At 37.9% G+C, this 16,445-nt stretch overlaps 1 pseudogene; it reads right to left on the bottom strand.

Moving 5' to 3' along the window:
- Positions 1-15,021: 15,021 nt before the first annotated feature.
- Positions 15,022-15,595, bottom strand: LOC129475979 (histone H3.3A-like; annotated as a pseudogene).
- Positions 15,596-16,445: the final 850 nt, after the last annotated feature.

Below are 16,445 nucleotides of genomic sequence, written 5' to 3'. Positions count from 1 at the left end.
TGTTAAAATTAATATGGGACCAAAAAAAGAGCCTGGATAACCAAGACAATCCTAATCAAAAAAGAACAAAGCTGGAGGCATCACGATACCCAACTTCAAACTACACAAGGCTACAGTAACCGAAATGCCATGGTACTGGTAAAAACACAGACACATAGACCAATGGAACAGAATAGAGAACTAAGAAATAAGACCACGCACCTACAATCATCTGGCCTTTGACAAACCTGATAAAGATAAGCAATGGGGAAAGGATTCCCTATTTAATAAATGGTGGTGGGAGAACTGGCTGGCCATATGCAGAAAATTGAAACTGGACCCCTTCCTTACACCTTATACAAAAATTAACTCAAGATGGATTAAAGACTTAAATGTAAAACCCAAAACTACAAAAACCCTAGAAAAAAATCTTGGCAATACCATTCAGGATATAGGCATGGGCAAAGATTTCATGATGAAAACACCAAAAGCAATTGCAGCAAAAGCAAGAATTGACAAATGGGATCTAATTAAACTAAAGAGCTTCTGCACAGCAAAATAAACTATCAACAGAGTAAACAGACAACCTAAAGAATGGGAGAACATTTTTGCAAACTGTGCATCTGACAAAGGTCTAAAATCCAGAGTCTACAAGGAACTTAAACATTTACAAGAAAAAAGCAACTCAATTAAAAAGTGGGCAAAGGACAGGAACAGACACTTCTCAAAAGAAGACATTCATGCAGCCAAGAAATATTTGAATAAAAATTCAACATCTCTGATCATTAGAGAAATGCAAGTCAAAACCACAATGAGATACCATCTCATGGCAGTCAGAATGACAATTATTCATAATAAAGTCAAGAAATAATAGATGCTGACAAGGCTGTGGAGACAAAAGAACACTTTTACACTGTTGGTGGGAGTGTAAATTAGTTTAACCATTGTGGAAAACAGTGTGGTTATTCCTCAAAGATATAGAGGCAGAAACACCACCTGACCCAGCAATCTCATTACTGGGTATATACCCAAAGGAATATAAATCATTCCATTATAAAGACACATGCACGTGACTGTTCATTGCAGCACTATTCACAATTGCAAAGATATGGAATCAACCTAAGTGCCCATCAATGATAGACTGGATAAAGAAAACGTGGTACATATACATCATGGAATACTATGCAGCCATTAAAATGATGGGGATCATGTCCCTTGCAGGGACATAGATAGAGCTGGAAGCCATTATCCTCAGCAAACTAATGCAGGAACAGAAAACCAAACACCGCATGTTCTCACTTAAATGTGGGGGCTGAATGATGAGAATACATGGACACATTGCAGGGAACAACACACACTGGGGCCTGTCATGGGGATTGGGGGGCCAGAAAGCATCAAGAAGAACAGCTAATCGATGCTGAGCTTAATACATAGGTGACGGGCTGATCTGTGCAGCAAACCAACATGACACACATTTACCTATGTAACAAACCTGCACATCCTGCACATGTACCTGGGAACTTAAAATAAGAGTTATAGAAAAAAAAGACTGAAAGCTAAACGAGTGTCAGTGAGGATGTTGAGAAAAGGGAACACTTGTTCACTGTTTGTGGTAATGTAAATTAGTATAGATATTATTGAAATCTGTATGAAGGTTGCTAAGAAGAAACTAAAAGTAGAACTACCATATGATCCAGCAATCCCAGTGCTGTGTATATATTCAAAGGAATTGGAATCAGTATGTCAAAAAGATATCTGTACTCCCATATTCATTGCAGCATTATTTACAATAGCCAAGTTATAGAATCAACCTAAGTTTCCATGAACAGATGAATTGAAAAGGGAAACGTGGGATATGTATGTACAGTGAAATACTATTCAGCCTTAAAAAGAAAAAAATTCTGTCATCTTCAACAACATGGATGGAATTAGAGAGAAGTATGCTAAGTGAAATAAACCAGGCACAGGAAGACACATACTGCATGTTCTCACTTATATGCGGAATCTAAAACAATTAAACTCATAGATGCAGAGAGTAGAATGGTGGTTACCAGAGGCTAGAGGGTGGGGAAAAGGAGAGTGATAGTTAAAGGGTACAAAGCTTCAGTTAGACAGAAGGAATAAAATTTTTTATTGTTATCTGTTGCACAGAATGGTGAATATAGTTAATAATAGTGTATTACACATTTCAAAATCTCTACAAGGGTAAATTTCAAATGTTCTGGTCACAAAAAAGTAGTAAGGCAATGGAGAGTTAATTAATTTGATTCCACATTGCATTTACAAACATCACTTTATATATCATAAACATATACAACTATACAACTATACAACTGTAAATATACAACTATAACTGTCAATTTATAATAAAAATGGCCAAATGACCCGAATGGACATTCCTCCAAAGAAGACATGCACATGGCCACAGATATATGAATAGATGCTCAACATCACTAATCATCAGGAAAATGTAAATAAAAAGCATAATAAAATATCACCTTATACCTGTTAGAATGGCTCTTATTAAAAAAAAGATAAGTGTTAGTGAAGATGTAGAGAAAAGGGAACTCTGGTAAACTGTTGGCAGGAATGTTAATTGGTACAGCCATTATGGAAAACAGTATAGAGGTTCCTCAAAAAATTAAAAATAGTACTGCCGTATGATTCAGCAGTCCTACTTTTGGGTATTTATCCAAAGGAATGGAAATCTGGATCTCAAAGCAGTACCTGCACTCTCATGTTAATGTCAGCATTTTTCACAATAGCCAAGATATGATATCCATTGATGGATGAGTGGATAGAGAAAATGTGATACTCTGCAGCCTTAGAAAGAAAGGAAATCCTGCCATCTGAGACAACATAGATGGACCTATATGACATTATGCTAAGTGAAATAAGCCAAACACAGAGACAAATACTGTATGATCTCACTTATATATGGAATATGTATTATTCAAACTCATAGAAGCAGAGAGTAGAATGGTTGTTGTCAGGGGCTGGCATAGAGGGAAATTGGGAGATGATGACCAAAGGGTACAAAATTTTAGTTATGCAAGATAAATAGTTCCCAAGATCTACTATAAACATAGTGCCTATAGCTAACAATATTGTATACTTAAAATTTTTTGAGAGTAGATATTAAGTGTTCTTACACACACACACTCTCTCTCACACACACACACGATAAAGGGGCAGGAGGAAACTTCGTGAGATAATGGATAGGAATATGGCCTTGATGGTCGTGGTGGTTTCACAGGTGTATACTTATCTCCAAACTTATCGAGTTGTATACATTAAATAAGCACAGTTTTTTACATGCCAATTATACCTTAACAAAGTGGTTTTTAAAAATGTTTATTACAAGGAAAATAAAATCATTGTATTTTTAGTATTGTTTGTTATAGCAGCTCATCATCGCTCTAAAACGCTGTAAATGTGCTCTATATGGACTCATACCAGAGCCCCAAATTCAAGTTAGAACCTTTTTTTTTTCCAGTTAAATCTTGCTCAAGTGATGGCAAACCTCATTATACCCCTAAACAAAGATTGAATTGTTCTCATGATAGGAATGTTCACACATATGTAGTTGTAATATGACTTGTCCTTCTTGAGTGCAAGCTGATCTGGCTGAGGTTGGGGTGAGATTGGCACTGAAGCCAAGGGTGCAATCCATTTCTATGGAAAGCCAACTGGCCCATACTGGGACTGCGTACATGAAGATCACAGCCTCATTAACAATAAGCACAAGCCAATTGAGTTAATGATCCCAGGCAAAAAAAATAATAAGCCTGAGAGTATGATACGTTGTTTTGTTGAAAAATAATGGTGAAGCAAAACCGGTTTCAATTCTGATAAAAGATCCTAGACATAGAAGACAAAAGTCACATTTTTGTCATTCTAACTTGATTCTATGGTCTCTAAAGATTGTATTCTATGGGAAATTTCACTTGACTGGTTTATTAGAGCTTTAGATTTCCTTGAGCAAAGAAAAGCAAGGTTGTTGAAAAGTTGCCAGACATCATGACACTTGATTCAAGGAATTCTGAATCTCTCTGGCACAGAAAAGCTATCCTTTCTTTAGGTGGCTAGAAATTGAATCTTTTGTCTTCATAGAAAGTCACAGAAGACCTTTGTTCATTTCATGAAAGCAGAATTGTGGATTTAAGAAACATTAGCTGTGTCACCCCCTTGAAGACACTGAGAAATGTGCACCCTTTAAACATGAAAGAAGTAGAGGGCAAATTATTTTAGCTGGAAGTTTAAAGGGTGACCTTAGAGATGTAATTCTTTAGCAAGTAAGATTTACTTCTCTTTATAATTGAGAAGATAGGAGGTGAAACTGCAAAAAGAATAAAGCTCCTGTTAGAATTAAATATTTATTTGTCTTCTAAAGGAGATTGAAGCAATAAATCATAAAGTGAAAGTCTTTGAAGATAACTTCTCATCTCTTTCAAGGGGAAAAAAATCTACCACCTGGTTAGTACCAGGTGGTATTAGTAGTTGACTGAAATTTTTCAAATAGGCAGAGTATATTTTCAATTAGTTGGGAGCTGTTTCTGTATATTTTTCCTAAAAGTGAACGCTATTCTCTCAGGTATGGAGTAACCAGCATTTGCATGCTGTGAGCTTCCTGTTATTTCACATCTTTGGAGCCTGAGGGAGTAGTTTTGTCCATTTATAGTTAGCTTGGTTTCATAAGCAACCACTCCAATACTTAGTGGTTTAAAGCCATAATTATTTTATTTGCTCACAAATCTATGGGTCTGAGTCATTTGGGCTGAGCAGTTATTTTGTAGGGGTCATGTATGTGGCTGCAGTCAGCTATTAGCTTTACTGGGACTGGGTGGTCTAAAATGATCTCACTCACATGTCTTATAGTTGGTTTCTGTCTGTTGTCTGGGCCATATAGCTTATGTAGGATAGCCTGGGCTGCTTCACATGGTGGCTAGTTTCCAATGAATAACTCCAATACACAAACCATTTCAAGCCTCTGCTCACATCACATTTGCTGATGTTTCATTAGTGAAAGCAAGTCACATGGCCAAGCCCAGAGTCAATGTGGGAGGGAACCACATAAGAGAGAGAACATAGACAAGTGTGATTCATCAGTCACATCATTACTGAAACAATTTACCACATGATAAATCTAGTAGTGGGGCCACTTGAGATACAGAAAGAAGTCATTATTTATCAATAGGTATGGAAGTATTTCAATGTTTTAACAATAGGCATGTTGTTAAATAACAGACACAGGTACTGGTGCATACCAGCTGCGTTTGAATCCTGGCTGAGAGGCTCTATGGACTCTAGAAATGAGTAATGCTACTGTAGGGCTCCAATAACAAGGAGTATTACAATATCTGGGAGAAGGCTTTTCTTATTAGTGAAACAACATCATTGGAATGAACATTCTCATGAGAAGCACCATTAGCAGCAGCAAGAGGGAGGCTCTTTCAAGAGACTTCTTTGTTTATTCAGTAGACATTTATTGAGTACCCACTATGTTACAGGCAATAGACATTAGGAATCTAGGTGTTAAGAAGAGATACACTAATTTAGCAAAGCTGCAAGCTATAACATCAGTGTACAAAATTAGCTTTAATTTTAAAATCAGTTTTAAAAGGAAATTAGGAAAACAGTGTCATTTACAATAGCATCAAAAAGAATAGAATACTTAGAAATAAACTTAACCAAGGAGATGAAAGACTTGTACACTGAAAACTACAAATTGCTGCTGAAAGAAATCAAAGAAGACACTAATAAATGAAAATATGTCCTGTGTTCCTAGGTTGGAAGAGGTAATATTGCTAAGATGTCAATTCTACCCAAAGTTATCTACAGATTCAATGCAATCCCTATCAAAATCCCAATGGTGTTATTTTTAATTTTTTTTAGAGACGGAGTCTTGCTATGTTGTCCAGGGGTCTCAAACTCCTGGGCTCAAGTGATCCTTCCACTTCAGTCTCCCCAGTAGCTGAGACAACAGGCATGTGCCAAGGTACCTTGTTTACCCATGGGTGTTTTTTTCTTTTTGCAGAAATAGAAAAATCCATTGTAAAATTCTTGTGTAATTTTAAGAGGCATTAAATATCCAAGATAATCTTTGAAAAGAAGAACAAAGTTGGAGGTCTCATACTTTCTAATTTCAAAACTTACAGTACATTATGCTATGGTAATCAAACCAGTATGATATTGGCATAAAGACAGACATTTAGAACGATAGAGTAGAAACATAGAGATCAGAAATAAATTTTTACATATATGGCCAAATTAGTTTTGACAAGAGTACCAAGATCATTCAATGGGGAAAGTACAGTCTTTTTGACAAATAGTGTTGGGAAAACTGGATATCCACATCCAAGAAAATGAATTGAATCCTTACATTATACCATATACAGAAATTAACTCAAAATGGATCAAAGACTTAAACATAAGAGCTAAAACTATAAACTTTTAGAAGAAAACATAGGAAAAAGCCTCATATTAGATTTGGTAATGATTTGTTGGATATGACATGAAAAACACAGACAACAAAAGAGAAAATAGATGAATTGAACCTCATCGAAATAAAAAAGGTTTCTGCGTCAAAAGATGCTATCAACAGAGTGAAAAGGCAACCTATGGAATGTGAGAAAATATTTTCAAATCTTATATCTGATTAGAGACTCATATTCCAAATATATAAAGAAATCATACAATTCAACAACAACAATAACAATAAACAACAACCTGGTTAAAAAATGGGCAAAGGAGTCAAGTAGACATAGCTCCAGAGAAGATATATCAACGGCTAATCAGCACATTAAAAGATAATCAGCATCACTAATCATTAGCGAAATGCAGATCAAAACCACAATAAGATACTACTTCATACCAACTAGGGTGTCTATTATGAAAAAAAAACAAAGTAACAAATATTGATGAGGATGTGGAAAAACTAGAACCCTTCTTCATTGCTGGTGGGAGTGTAAAATGTGTAGCCACTGTGCAAAATGGTATGGCAGTTCCTCAAAAAATTAAATATAGAATTACCATGTGGTCTAGCAATACCACTTCTGGGTATATACCCAAAATAAATGAAAGCAGGGACTTGAACTGATATTTTTAAAGCCATGTTAATAGCAGCATTATACACAATAGCCAAGATATAGAAACAACCCAAATGTTCATTAATGAATGGATGTATAAACATAAGTTGGCATCAACTTATAGTGGAATATTATTCAGCCTTAAAAAAGATGGAATTGAATAATGAGAACACATGGACACAGGCAGGGGAACATCACACACCAGGGACTGTTGTGGGGTGGGGGGAGGGTGGAGGGATAGCATTAGGAGATATACCTAATGCTAAATGACGAGTTAATGGGTGCAGCACACCAACATGGCACACGTATACATATGTAACAAACCTGCACGTTGTGCACATGTACCCTAAAACTTAAAGTATAAAAAAAAAAAAGATGGAAGTTCTGTCACATTCTACAATATGGGTAGACCTTGAAGAGATTATGCTAAGTGAAGTAAGCCAACCACAAAAGGACAAATACTATATGATTCTACTTATATGAGGTACCTATAATAGTCATATTCATAGAGACAGAAAGTAGAATGGTGGTTCCCAAGGACTAGGGGAGAGGGAAATGGATACTTATAGTTTAATGGGCATAGAGTTGCAGCTGGGGAAGATGAAAAAGTTCTGAAGATAGATTTATGGTGATGATGGTTGAATAGCAATGTGAATGTACTTAATGTCACTGAAAGGAACGAGATCATGTCCTTTGCAGGGACAGGGATGAAGCCGAAAGCCGTTATCCTCAGCAAACTCACATAGAAACAGAAAACCAAACACCAAATGTTCTCTCTTATAACTGGGAGCTGAATGATGAGAACACATGGACACTTCGAGGGGAACAACACACACTGGAGCCTGTCATTGGTGGGGGGTGGAGGGAGAGAGAGCAACATAAAGAGTAATGGATGCTGGGCTTAATACCTAGGTGATGGGTTGATCTGTGCAGCAAACCACCATGGCACACATTTACCTATGTAACAAACCTGCGCATCCTGCACATGTACCCTGGAACTTAAAAGTTGAAGAAAAAATAGTACATTTTATTTTGAGTACATTTTACCACAGTAAAATGAGTAGGTCCATAAATAAATAACCAATGTTAATAATAATAAAAAAGAAAATAGACAAAAAAAATCCCTGCTCTGATGTAGATTACATCTAGGGAGAAAGGACACTGATGACCTAATGAAAAAACTCACATGGTTGTGAGGCCCCGAGTTGTTCTCATGCACCTTTTAGCCTTCCTGGGGTTTAACAAAAGTTTGAAAGTACACTGGCTTTTCAGGCAGTGGGCATTGACAGTTGCAAGTCAGAGCAGCATTGGAAGGGGAAATGGATGGGTGGGGATGAGAACTATAGTGATCTGTGGTTGTTTTTGTTTCTGTTTGCCTAACAGGTTTTTTTCATTCTCCTTATTCAGGTGTCATGCTGTGCCTTTCTCTCCCTTCCAAGAAAAAAACAAAACAAAACAAAAATAGCAAAACAAAATAAAACTGACATGAGTACATGCTCTAAAATGGCTAATCAGAATCCTTGCCCTAAATTCTTCACTTGCAGCTGCAGGAAATGTCATCTAGCCTCTTGGGTCACCCTCTGTGGCCATACTCTAAGGGTGTGATGTTGGAGCTGCCAGTGGCTCTCTTCCCTTCCATGTAGATAAGGACAATCTGCAATAGGAAAGAGTGAAGCCAATTAGAAAACGGCAGACACAAGAGAAGAATGAAGACAGAGAAATTTCTGATGGCATTAAGTTTCAGCCAAGGCCCTGGTTCTGCATCTCTTCCTTCAATTCTCTGGTCTAACTCAAAATACTTCCTAGTCATGTGGGCCAATCAGATTACTTTTTTTGCTTCAGCTAATTTGAGGCAGGTCTCTGTCACATGCAATTTAGCGTTTTAAATAATTTGAAAGACATACAATACTTCTCTTTAAAAATTCCCCAAAATACTGGGGGAAGCTTTTCAGAGGGGTAATAGACATTCTAGAGGTTCAAGGAAGAGGGAAGGAAGATATGTAAAAAGAAATTCTGGATAATAGATTTTAATATGAATTCATTTGTATCTAAAAGGTTGTTTAGGCCAGGTGATATTTGGATTATGTCTGAAATAGGGACAGATAATGGTGCCTAAAGGGTTGTTGAAAAGGTTAAATGATATGATGTGTTGCCAATGGAAAAGTCAATAATCTCTCTAGGTGCTTCAAACAAAGGGAGATTTAATATAGGAAATTGATTACAAAAGTGTTGGAAGGGCTGGAGGTGCAAAAGGCAGAGGGTGGTATAACCTAGATGTCAGTAACTATAGAAAACCACAGCTCTCTAAGGCTGGAGGAGCAAAAATGTGGAAAATGAATATCCCTAGAGCAAGCTGGTCCAACCCATGGCCCATGGGCCACATGTGTCCCAGGATGGCTTTAAATGCAGCCCAACACAAATTCGTAAACTTTCTTAAAACATTATGAAATTTTTGTGATTTTTTTTAGCTCGTTAGCTATTATTAATGTGTGTTTTATGTGTGGCCCAAGACACTTTCTCTTTTTCCAATGTGGCTCAGGGAAGCCAAAAGATTGGACACCCCTGGCCTAGAGTCTGTGAGCATGCACTTGCTGCTGACAGTGCTGCTGGGGCTTCTAGAACTCCACTGATGCTGCTGGAGCCCGTAATCACCTGCATTCACGGGGTGCTTCCACTGCCAAAGCCAGATGCAGAATGGTTTCTCTCTCCTCTCCTACTTAATTACCTTGTGAGAGAGCCTTCCATTGGCCAAAGCTAGCCAAAATCTAGCTGGCAAGAGAGTCTTGGAAATGTAGGTTTTCTGGCTCCCAACCTGGGCAATACAGGGAAGATTACAGATAGAAAGTCAGTTGTGGACTCAAGTACCCACAGACAATATCTGATGTAAGTACCTACTTCAAAGGAAGCTGAAAGGATTAATGAAATAATGTATGCAAATTACATAATATGGTGCCTGGCCCACATCAAGCACTCACAAAGTGGTAGTGCTGTGTTTGTGGGTCACTTTAAATGTCTCGTGTGTCTGTTCCCTTTTCTCTGTATCTACCTTGCCTATGTTCAATAGTTCTTTACTAACTGGAATGTTTTTCTTTCTTTTTCTTCCCCATCCTCTTAGACTACATTAAGAACTCCACATAGAATATCTTCTGATTTATTTTCCAATTTTTAGCTTTCAGTAGTAGATTTTAAGTATTTTTTTTCTATAAAGGGCTCTAAAATTGTTAATGTATTGAGTTAGCAACTTCTTACCTGTTTCATTTTGCTTCAATTTCTACAATATGTGGATTGCCATGTGTCTATAACTTAGTTGTTGAACTTTATTAGATATAAATATCCTTGTGACTATTTTTATTTCATGTCTATGGTATCTTTGCATTTTGGTGCTCAAATTTCTGAACTTTCAAATGCAATGAAGCCTGCATTAACATAAATATTGGAGATGATGGTAGCATTTAAATTCCTCATGAGGACAACTTCAGGTCTGAGATTTTCACTCTGCAGAGTTTCAGTCCATTCTGCCAAACATGTGCTAACTTCTCAGACTTCTTTCATAGCAGTCACCAAATCGTTCGTCATTTCTCTGAACTCAGTTTTTTCACTAAGGCCAGATTTTGAAGTTAATACATGAAGGAAGTTTCTGGCAAGTAGAGCCTGCTCTAAACTTGGTGTCCCTGTGGGCATGCTCAAAAGTGGAAATGAATTGGAAAAATGAGCATACAATAAAAATGGAAAATTAAAATCTTGTTTGAGAAAACAAGAAGCATTCCAATTCACCTTTGCTTAGACAGTTGTCAAATGTCAGATAGATATGAATTATGACAATGCAGTCTACATTACACAGCCCACCCCTCTGCTCTTGAACTCTGTGAGATTCATGCATATACTGGTTGGCCAGCTATCCTTGGCCTTACTCTACCACATGATTTTCTCATTTTATAACTGCCATGTACTTGAAGCATCATCAGGATGATATGTTTAAAATAATTAGGTGGTTCTTTTGTCTTTATGATAAAATCCAAACCACGTACCATGGTAGTCACTTTCCTATTTGGCTCTTGGCTACCTTCCCATCCATTCTAAATTCCTACTACTCCCCACCTTATATATGCTTCACTTATACTGAATTTTACCACCCACACCCACCAGCCACTATTCACAGCTCACCACCAATAGTGAAAAACCATCAACCATACTTGCCAGCCTTGCTCCACCACCAGTCATATCTCAACAGCCCTGGGCACCACCACAATCTCTGCCCAACAGACATTTCTAACAGCAGCAGTTCTATTTACCCCTATTCCTACTTTCATGGCCTGTTGGCTTAGTCCTGTTGATTCTCCTTAGTATCTCATTAAATGTCTCATGCATCTGTTTCTTTTTCTTTAATTCCTCCACCTTGCTCTAGAGGAGACCACCATCATCTTGCCCCTGGAATACTACACCAGCCTCCTGACTAGGTTTTCTTCCTCCAGGTTAGCATCCCTCACGTCCTTCCAATATACACTGCTAAAGTGATCTTTCTGAAATCTATATATGACCATATCCAACCCCTTCTTAAAGACTCTGGTAGTCATTAGTGCTATTAAATATGTCTGGCTTGCTCTCCACTCTGCTAGGCACATGGTAAGATTGCAGTTCCCCACTTCCTTGAAGTTAGGTGTGGTCATGTTGAAACTGGCACAATTGTCCCTTAGAACTGATGTTTATGGTTTCTTTTGAATACATGTAGAAATTAACCCTCCCAGTCTTAAAACTTGAGAAAATTACATTTGTTTTATCTGAGTTCCTTTCTCAGGAAACCAACCATCAGGCCCCTCAGATGGTGTCAAGAAACTGAAATTTACCAGATCACCACATCTGGACAATAAGATGCCAGATCCCTCACCCATCATTGTTGCCTAACCGACCACCTGCTTCTTGTTGACCAACTCCTCCTCTTTATCCCCTCTCTAATTCCTGTTTTCCCACACATGGTTATATTTCTTTCCTGCTATATAAACCCCTAGTTTTAGTTGGTCAGGGAAATGGATTTGACACTGATCTTCCATCTTCTCAGGTGCAGCACCTGAATAAAGCCTTCTTCCTTGGCAATACTTGTCTCAGTGATTGGTTTTCCGTGCTATGGGCAATGGGACCTAGACCAAACCTTTGATATTTTAGTAACAATGTGACTTGCTATAGTGAATGAAATGTGGGCAGAAGTGATGTGTGATATCTTGGGGCAGAAGCTTTAAGAGCACGTGTACAATTTTCCCCATTCTTTGTCCCTCTGGCTCCAGGTGGTGGCTGTTCTGTTGGCCTGGATCCAAGGGAGAGGGGCCTCCAGAGTACTCATGATGTACATGTAGCATGAGTAAGAAATAAATATTGTTGTTTTAAGTCATTGGTTTTGTGGATTTTACTGCAACATAATCTGGCGCACTTTGAGTAACACAAAGACCAAAGGTAAAGCTCAAACTCTTTAGTAAAATATTGATAATTCTATATAATCTGACCTCCACTTTCCAACTTCATTTTAAGCTGTTCCTCCTTCCACATCCTACACTCCAGACAAATCGCTGTTTCTGGTGTGTGCTCTTGTGCTTTCCTGCTTTGGTTATTTACTCCTCTACCTCTACTTCCAACTCGGCATGCCCAAAAACTATCCTAGTGGAAAATAGTTTCTCCCTCCTTTACACTCCCATGGCATTTTATCTGGATTATTTTCCTACTTGTATCAGAGTTTCTTATATATGTATCTGCTATGGATTGAATGTTTGTCTCTTCCAAAACTCATGGTGAAATTCAATCCCCAATGTGGTAGTATTAAGAAGTGGGACTTTTAAGAAGTGATAGGGTTGTGAGGTCTCCACCCTTATGAATGGATTAATCTGTTCATAGATTAATTGATCAATGGGTTAATGGATTAATGAGTTATCATGGGAGTGGGACCATTGGCTTTATAAAACTAAAAAGAGAGACCCAAGCTAGTACACTCAGCCCCCTTACCATGTGACACCCTGTAGAGAGTCCCCACAAGCTACTGGATGTATCCCCTTGACCTTGGACTTCTCAGCCTCCATAACTGTAAGAAATAGATTCCTTTTCTTTATAAATTACCCAGTTTATATATTCTGTTATAAGTAACAGAAAATGAACTAAGACAGTGTATCATCTATTCTTTTCACCTGGAATCTCCTTCGAGTAAAAGTTTGTGTCTAAATCATCTTTGTATGTACCTACAATATTTAGAACAATGCCCCTCGTGTTAATGCTCAAATATTTGTCAAATGAATGTACTGTTTCTGAAATACAGAATATTTATAATACTCTTCTTAATTTTTGTGGTAGGGTTTGTTTTGTGTGACTGGGTGGATTAGAGAGATGGTAGGGAGTAACTAAGAAAGTATAGGGTAACTGATTAGGGGGATGGAATAGAGAAGGAAATAGGAGAGGAAACAGTGAATTTAATACATTGCTACCTGCCATCTGCTTGAAACCTAACACTATGCTAGGCACTGTGAAGAATTTAAAGTAAGAAGAAGACACTATTTTTGATCCCAATGGACTTACTGTCTGGTTCGGAGACAAAGTATTATATGCCTGAAGCCATAAATAACAGATAGAGATTGTAATACAGAGACAAGTTATTAAAATTCTGTTTCACACAGTGAATTTTCAACTATTTCTGCAATATATTATTGTGTCTCTAAGTCTATTGCAAATATTTCAGGTGAGGTTAGCAATAGTTTACCTCAATTAGGAAATTACTATGCATTTACATATTGTAGAACCAATTCACAAAATGACAATTGATGCAAAACCAAACCACCAGTGGCAAGCTGTTATGAATCTGAAAAGACTGGCTGAGTTGAAACTTGCTCCTACTAATCTGTGATCGGTTTTGTTTTGTGTGACTGGATAGCATTTTTAATCCCCAAAGCTCTTTGAGGCATTTGGCATAATTTAAATGTATTGTGTGTGTGTGTGTGTGTGTGTTATAGTGGCCTGGTGGTGTCCTGATAAACATTTAGCAATCATCACTGGGGGCAGCAGGGCCCAGAGGTATAGCATTTGCAGTTTTTTCTGTTGTGTAAATACTTCCATCATGGCTACCAATGTTAAGCTACCAATTGAACACCACTGAATATGGAGTTCAGAAGAGATGTGTACAATTAACTCTCAAAAGCCAGAACTCCACTTGGTGTAGGAAGTGGTGACCAGAGAGGCAGAATGGAGGGGTGAGGAAGGGCAGAGATTAAAAAAAAAAAAGCAAAGGAACTGATTACTGATTTAAACACTCTAAAGGGAGAAGTAAGGTTGGAGGTTTGGATAATTTTCTTTTCTTTTCTTTTTTTCTTTTCTTTTCTTTTCTTTCTTTTTTTTGTGCCATCAATAAGAAATTTACTTGTTTTACACCGCATGTTCTCACTCATAGGTGGGAATTGAACAATGAGAACTCATGGACACAGGAAGGGGAACATCATGCTCCGGGGACTGTTGTGGGGTGGGGGGAGGGGGGAGGGACAGCATTAGGAGATACACCTAATGTTAAATGACGAGTTAATGGGTGCAGGAAATCAACATGGCACATGGATACATATGTAACAAACCTGCACATTGTGCACATGTACCCTAAAACCCTAAAGTATAATAATAAAAAAAAAAAATTTGAAGAAAAAAAAAAAAAAAGAAATTTACTTGTTTTAAAAAAATCCAAATGCTGGCATTGTCCAGAAAAATTTAACAGGTTTATTTATAATTATTATAAAGTTGAACCGCTGAAACTTTTTCACTGAAACATTTTAACTTGCATTAATGCTTTATGTCTCCGCATTTATATTAAAAATTCACACACAAATGAAAATGGAAAAACTGCCAATACCTGATTTCTGTCCCCTATTTTTCCACTCGCAATCATATACTTAGGTACCTTTTGACCCCATGGAAAAAAATATCTAACGTTCACTACTACCAATAACAGGAAGAAGAGATTTTTTTTTTTTGAGAATGAAATGTTTCCCATCATAGTGGATTCTTAAGCACGTTCTCCACGTATGCGGCGTGCTAGCTGGATGTCTTTTGGCATAATTGTTTACACGTTTGGCATGGATAGCACACAGGTTGGTGTCTTCAAAAAGGCCAACCAGATAGGCCTCACTTGCCTCCTGCAAAGCACCGATAGCTGTGCTCTGGAAGCGCAGACCTGTTTTAAAGTCCTGAGCAATTTCTTGCACCAGACGCTGGAAGGGAAGTTTGCTAATCAGTTCAGTGGACTTCTGATAACGTCTAATTTCACGGAGCGCCACAGTACCAGGCCTGTAACGATGAGGTTTCTTCACCCCTCCAGTAGAGGGCGCACTCGTGCGAGCGGCTTTTGTAGCCAGTTGCTTCCTGGGTGCTTTACCACCGGTCGATTTGCGGGCAGTCTGCTTTGTCTGCTTTGTACGAGCCATGGTACAGAGACCTCCTTACTTACCCCCCTTCTCCTTCGGCTGGAGCTCGGCGAGCAAGAGGCGGCGCTGGCGTTAGAGAGCGACGGCGGCGCGGCGGCGCGGCGGCGCCTGCGAACACCAGGTTTGGATAATTTTCAACTAGCCAGTCAGCCACCTGAAAAACTGAAAGTTATTGTTGTTAAGCCTCACTGCTGAGTGCTGGACTTTTCCTGTTTTTGCAATAGTGACAAATAACTTCAATCTTTGCGTTAGGAGATTTTTAAGCACTGAATTTACAGTTTTTAAAAGTTGCTCACTTTGAAACGAATCTATGGTGATACAAATTAAAACAGTGGCTACTTCCTAGGTATAGATGGTGAGGGGGCACAAGAGAGCTTCCTGGGGGTGTTGAAAGCTTTCCATTTCTTGCTTGGTCTGGGTGGTTATTACTTGTCTGCTCATTTATATCTTAATAGTAAATAAATAGTTATAAAAAGTTGCTCACTTCGGACATCCTTCCCCCCACCTCTGAAGTGTTTCTTCCGGGTGTATATTACATTAAAAATAGTGGGAAGGGGGTGGAAGGCAGGGAAGAAATGCAAACTATTTTATTAGGTGATGTCCACGCTAATAACTGTACTATATATGATGTGTTTTTGCACAGTGTACATTTCCACAGTGCATTATTCATTACACACACAGTGGTATTAGCTAGGAAATTGGGATCAGGTAAATAACGCCAGGAAGTAATGACTGTTGACATTACATGTAGTAATCTATTTTCCTGTAACAAACTGCAAATGTATTCTGTTTGGAATTAATACAGTATGTTAAATTTTATCCATAAAAATGACTTATGATATTGAATCCATTAGTTTAATGGAATATCACAATCATTATTCCAAACTTATTTATATTGCAATCAGTAGAATGTGATGTCTCTTCCGAATAAGAAAATGAATGT

This window comes from Symphalangus syndactylus, chromosome X, assembly GCF_028878055.3.
Source record: "Symphalangus syndactylus isolate Jambi chromosome X, NHGRI_mSymSyn1-v2.1_pri, whole genome shotgun sequence".
Classification (NCBI taxonomy): Eukaryota; Metazoa; Chordata; class Mammalia; order Primates; family Hylobatidae; genus Symphalangus; species Symphalangus syndactylus.
Note: the sequence above shows the minus strand (reverse complement) of the source record. Positions and strands in the feature narration are given on the sequence as shown.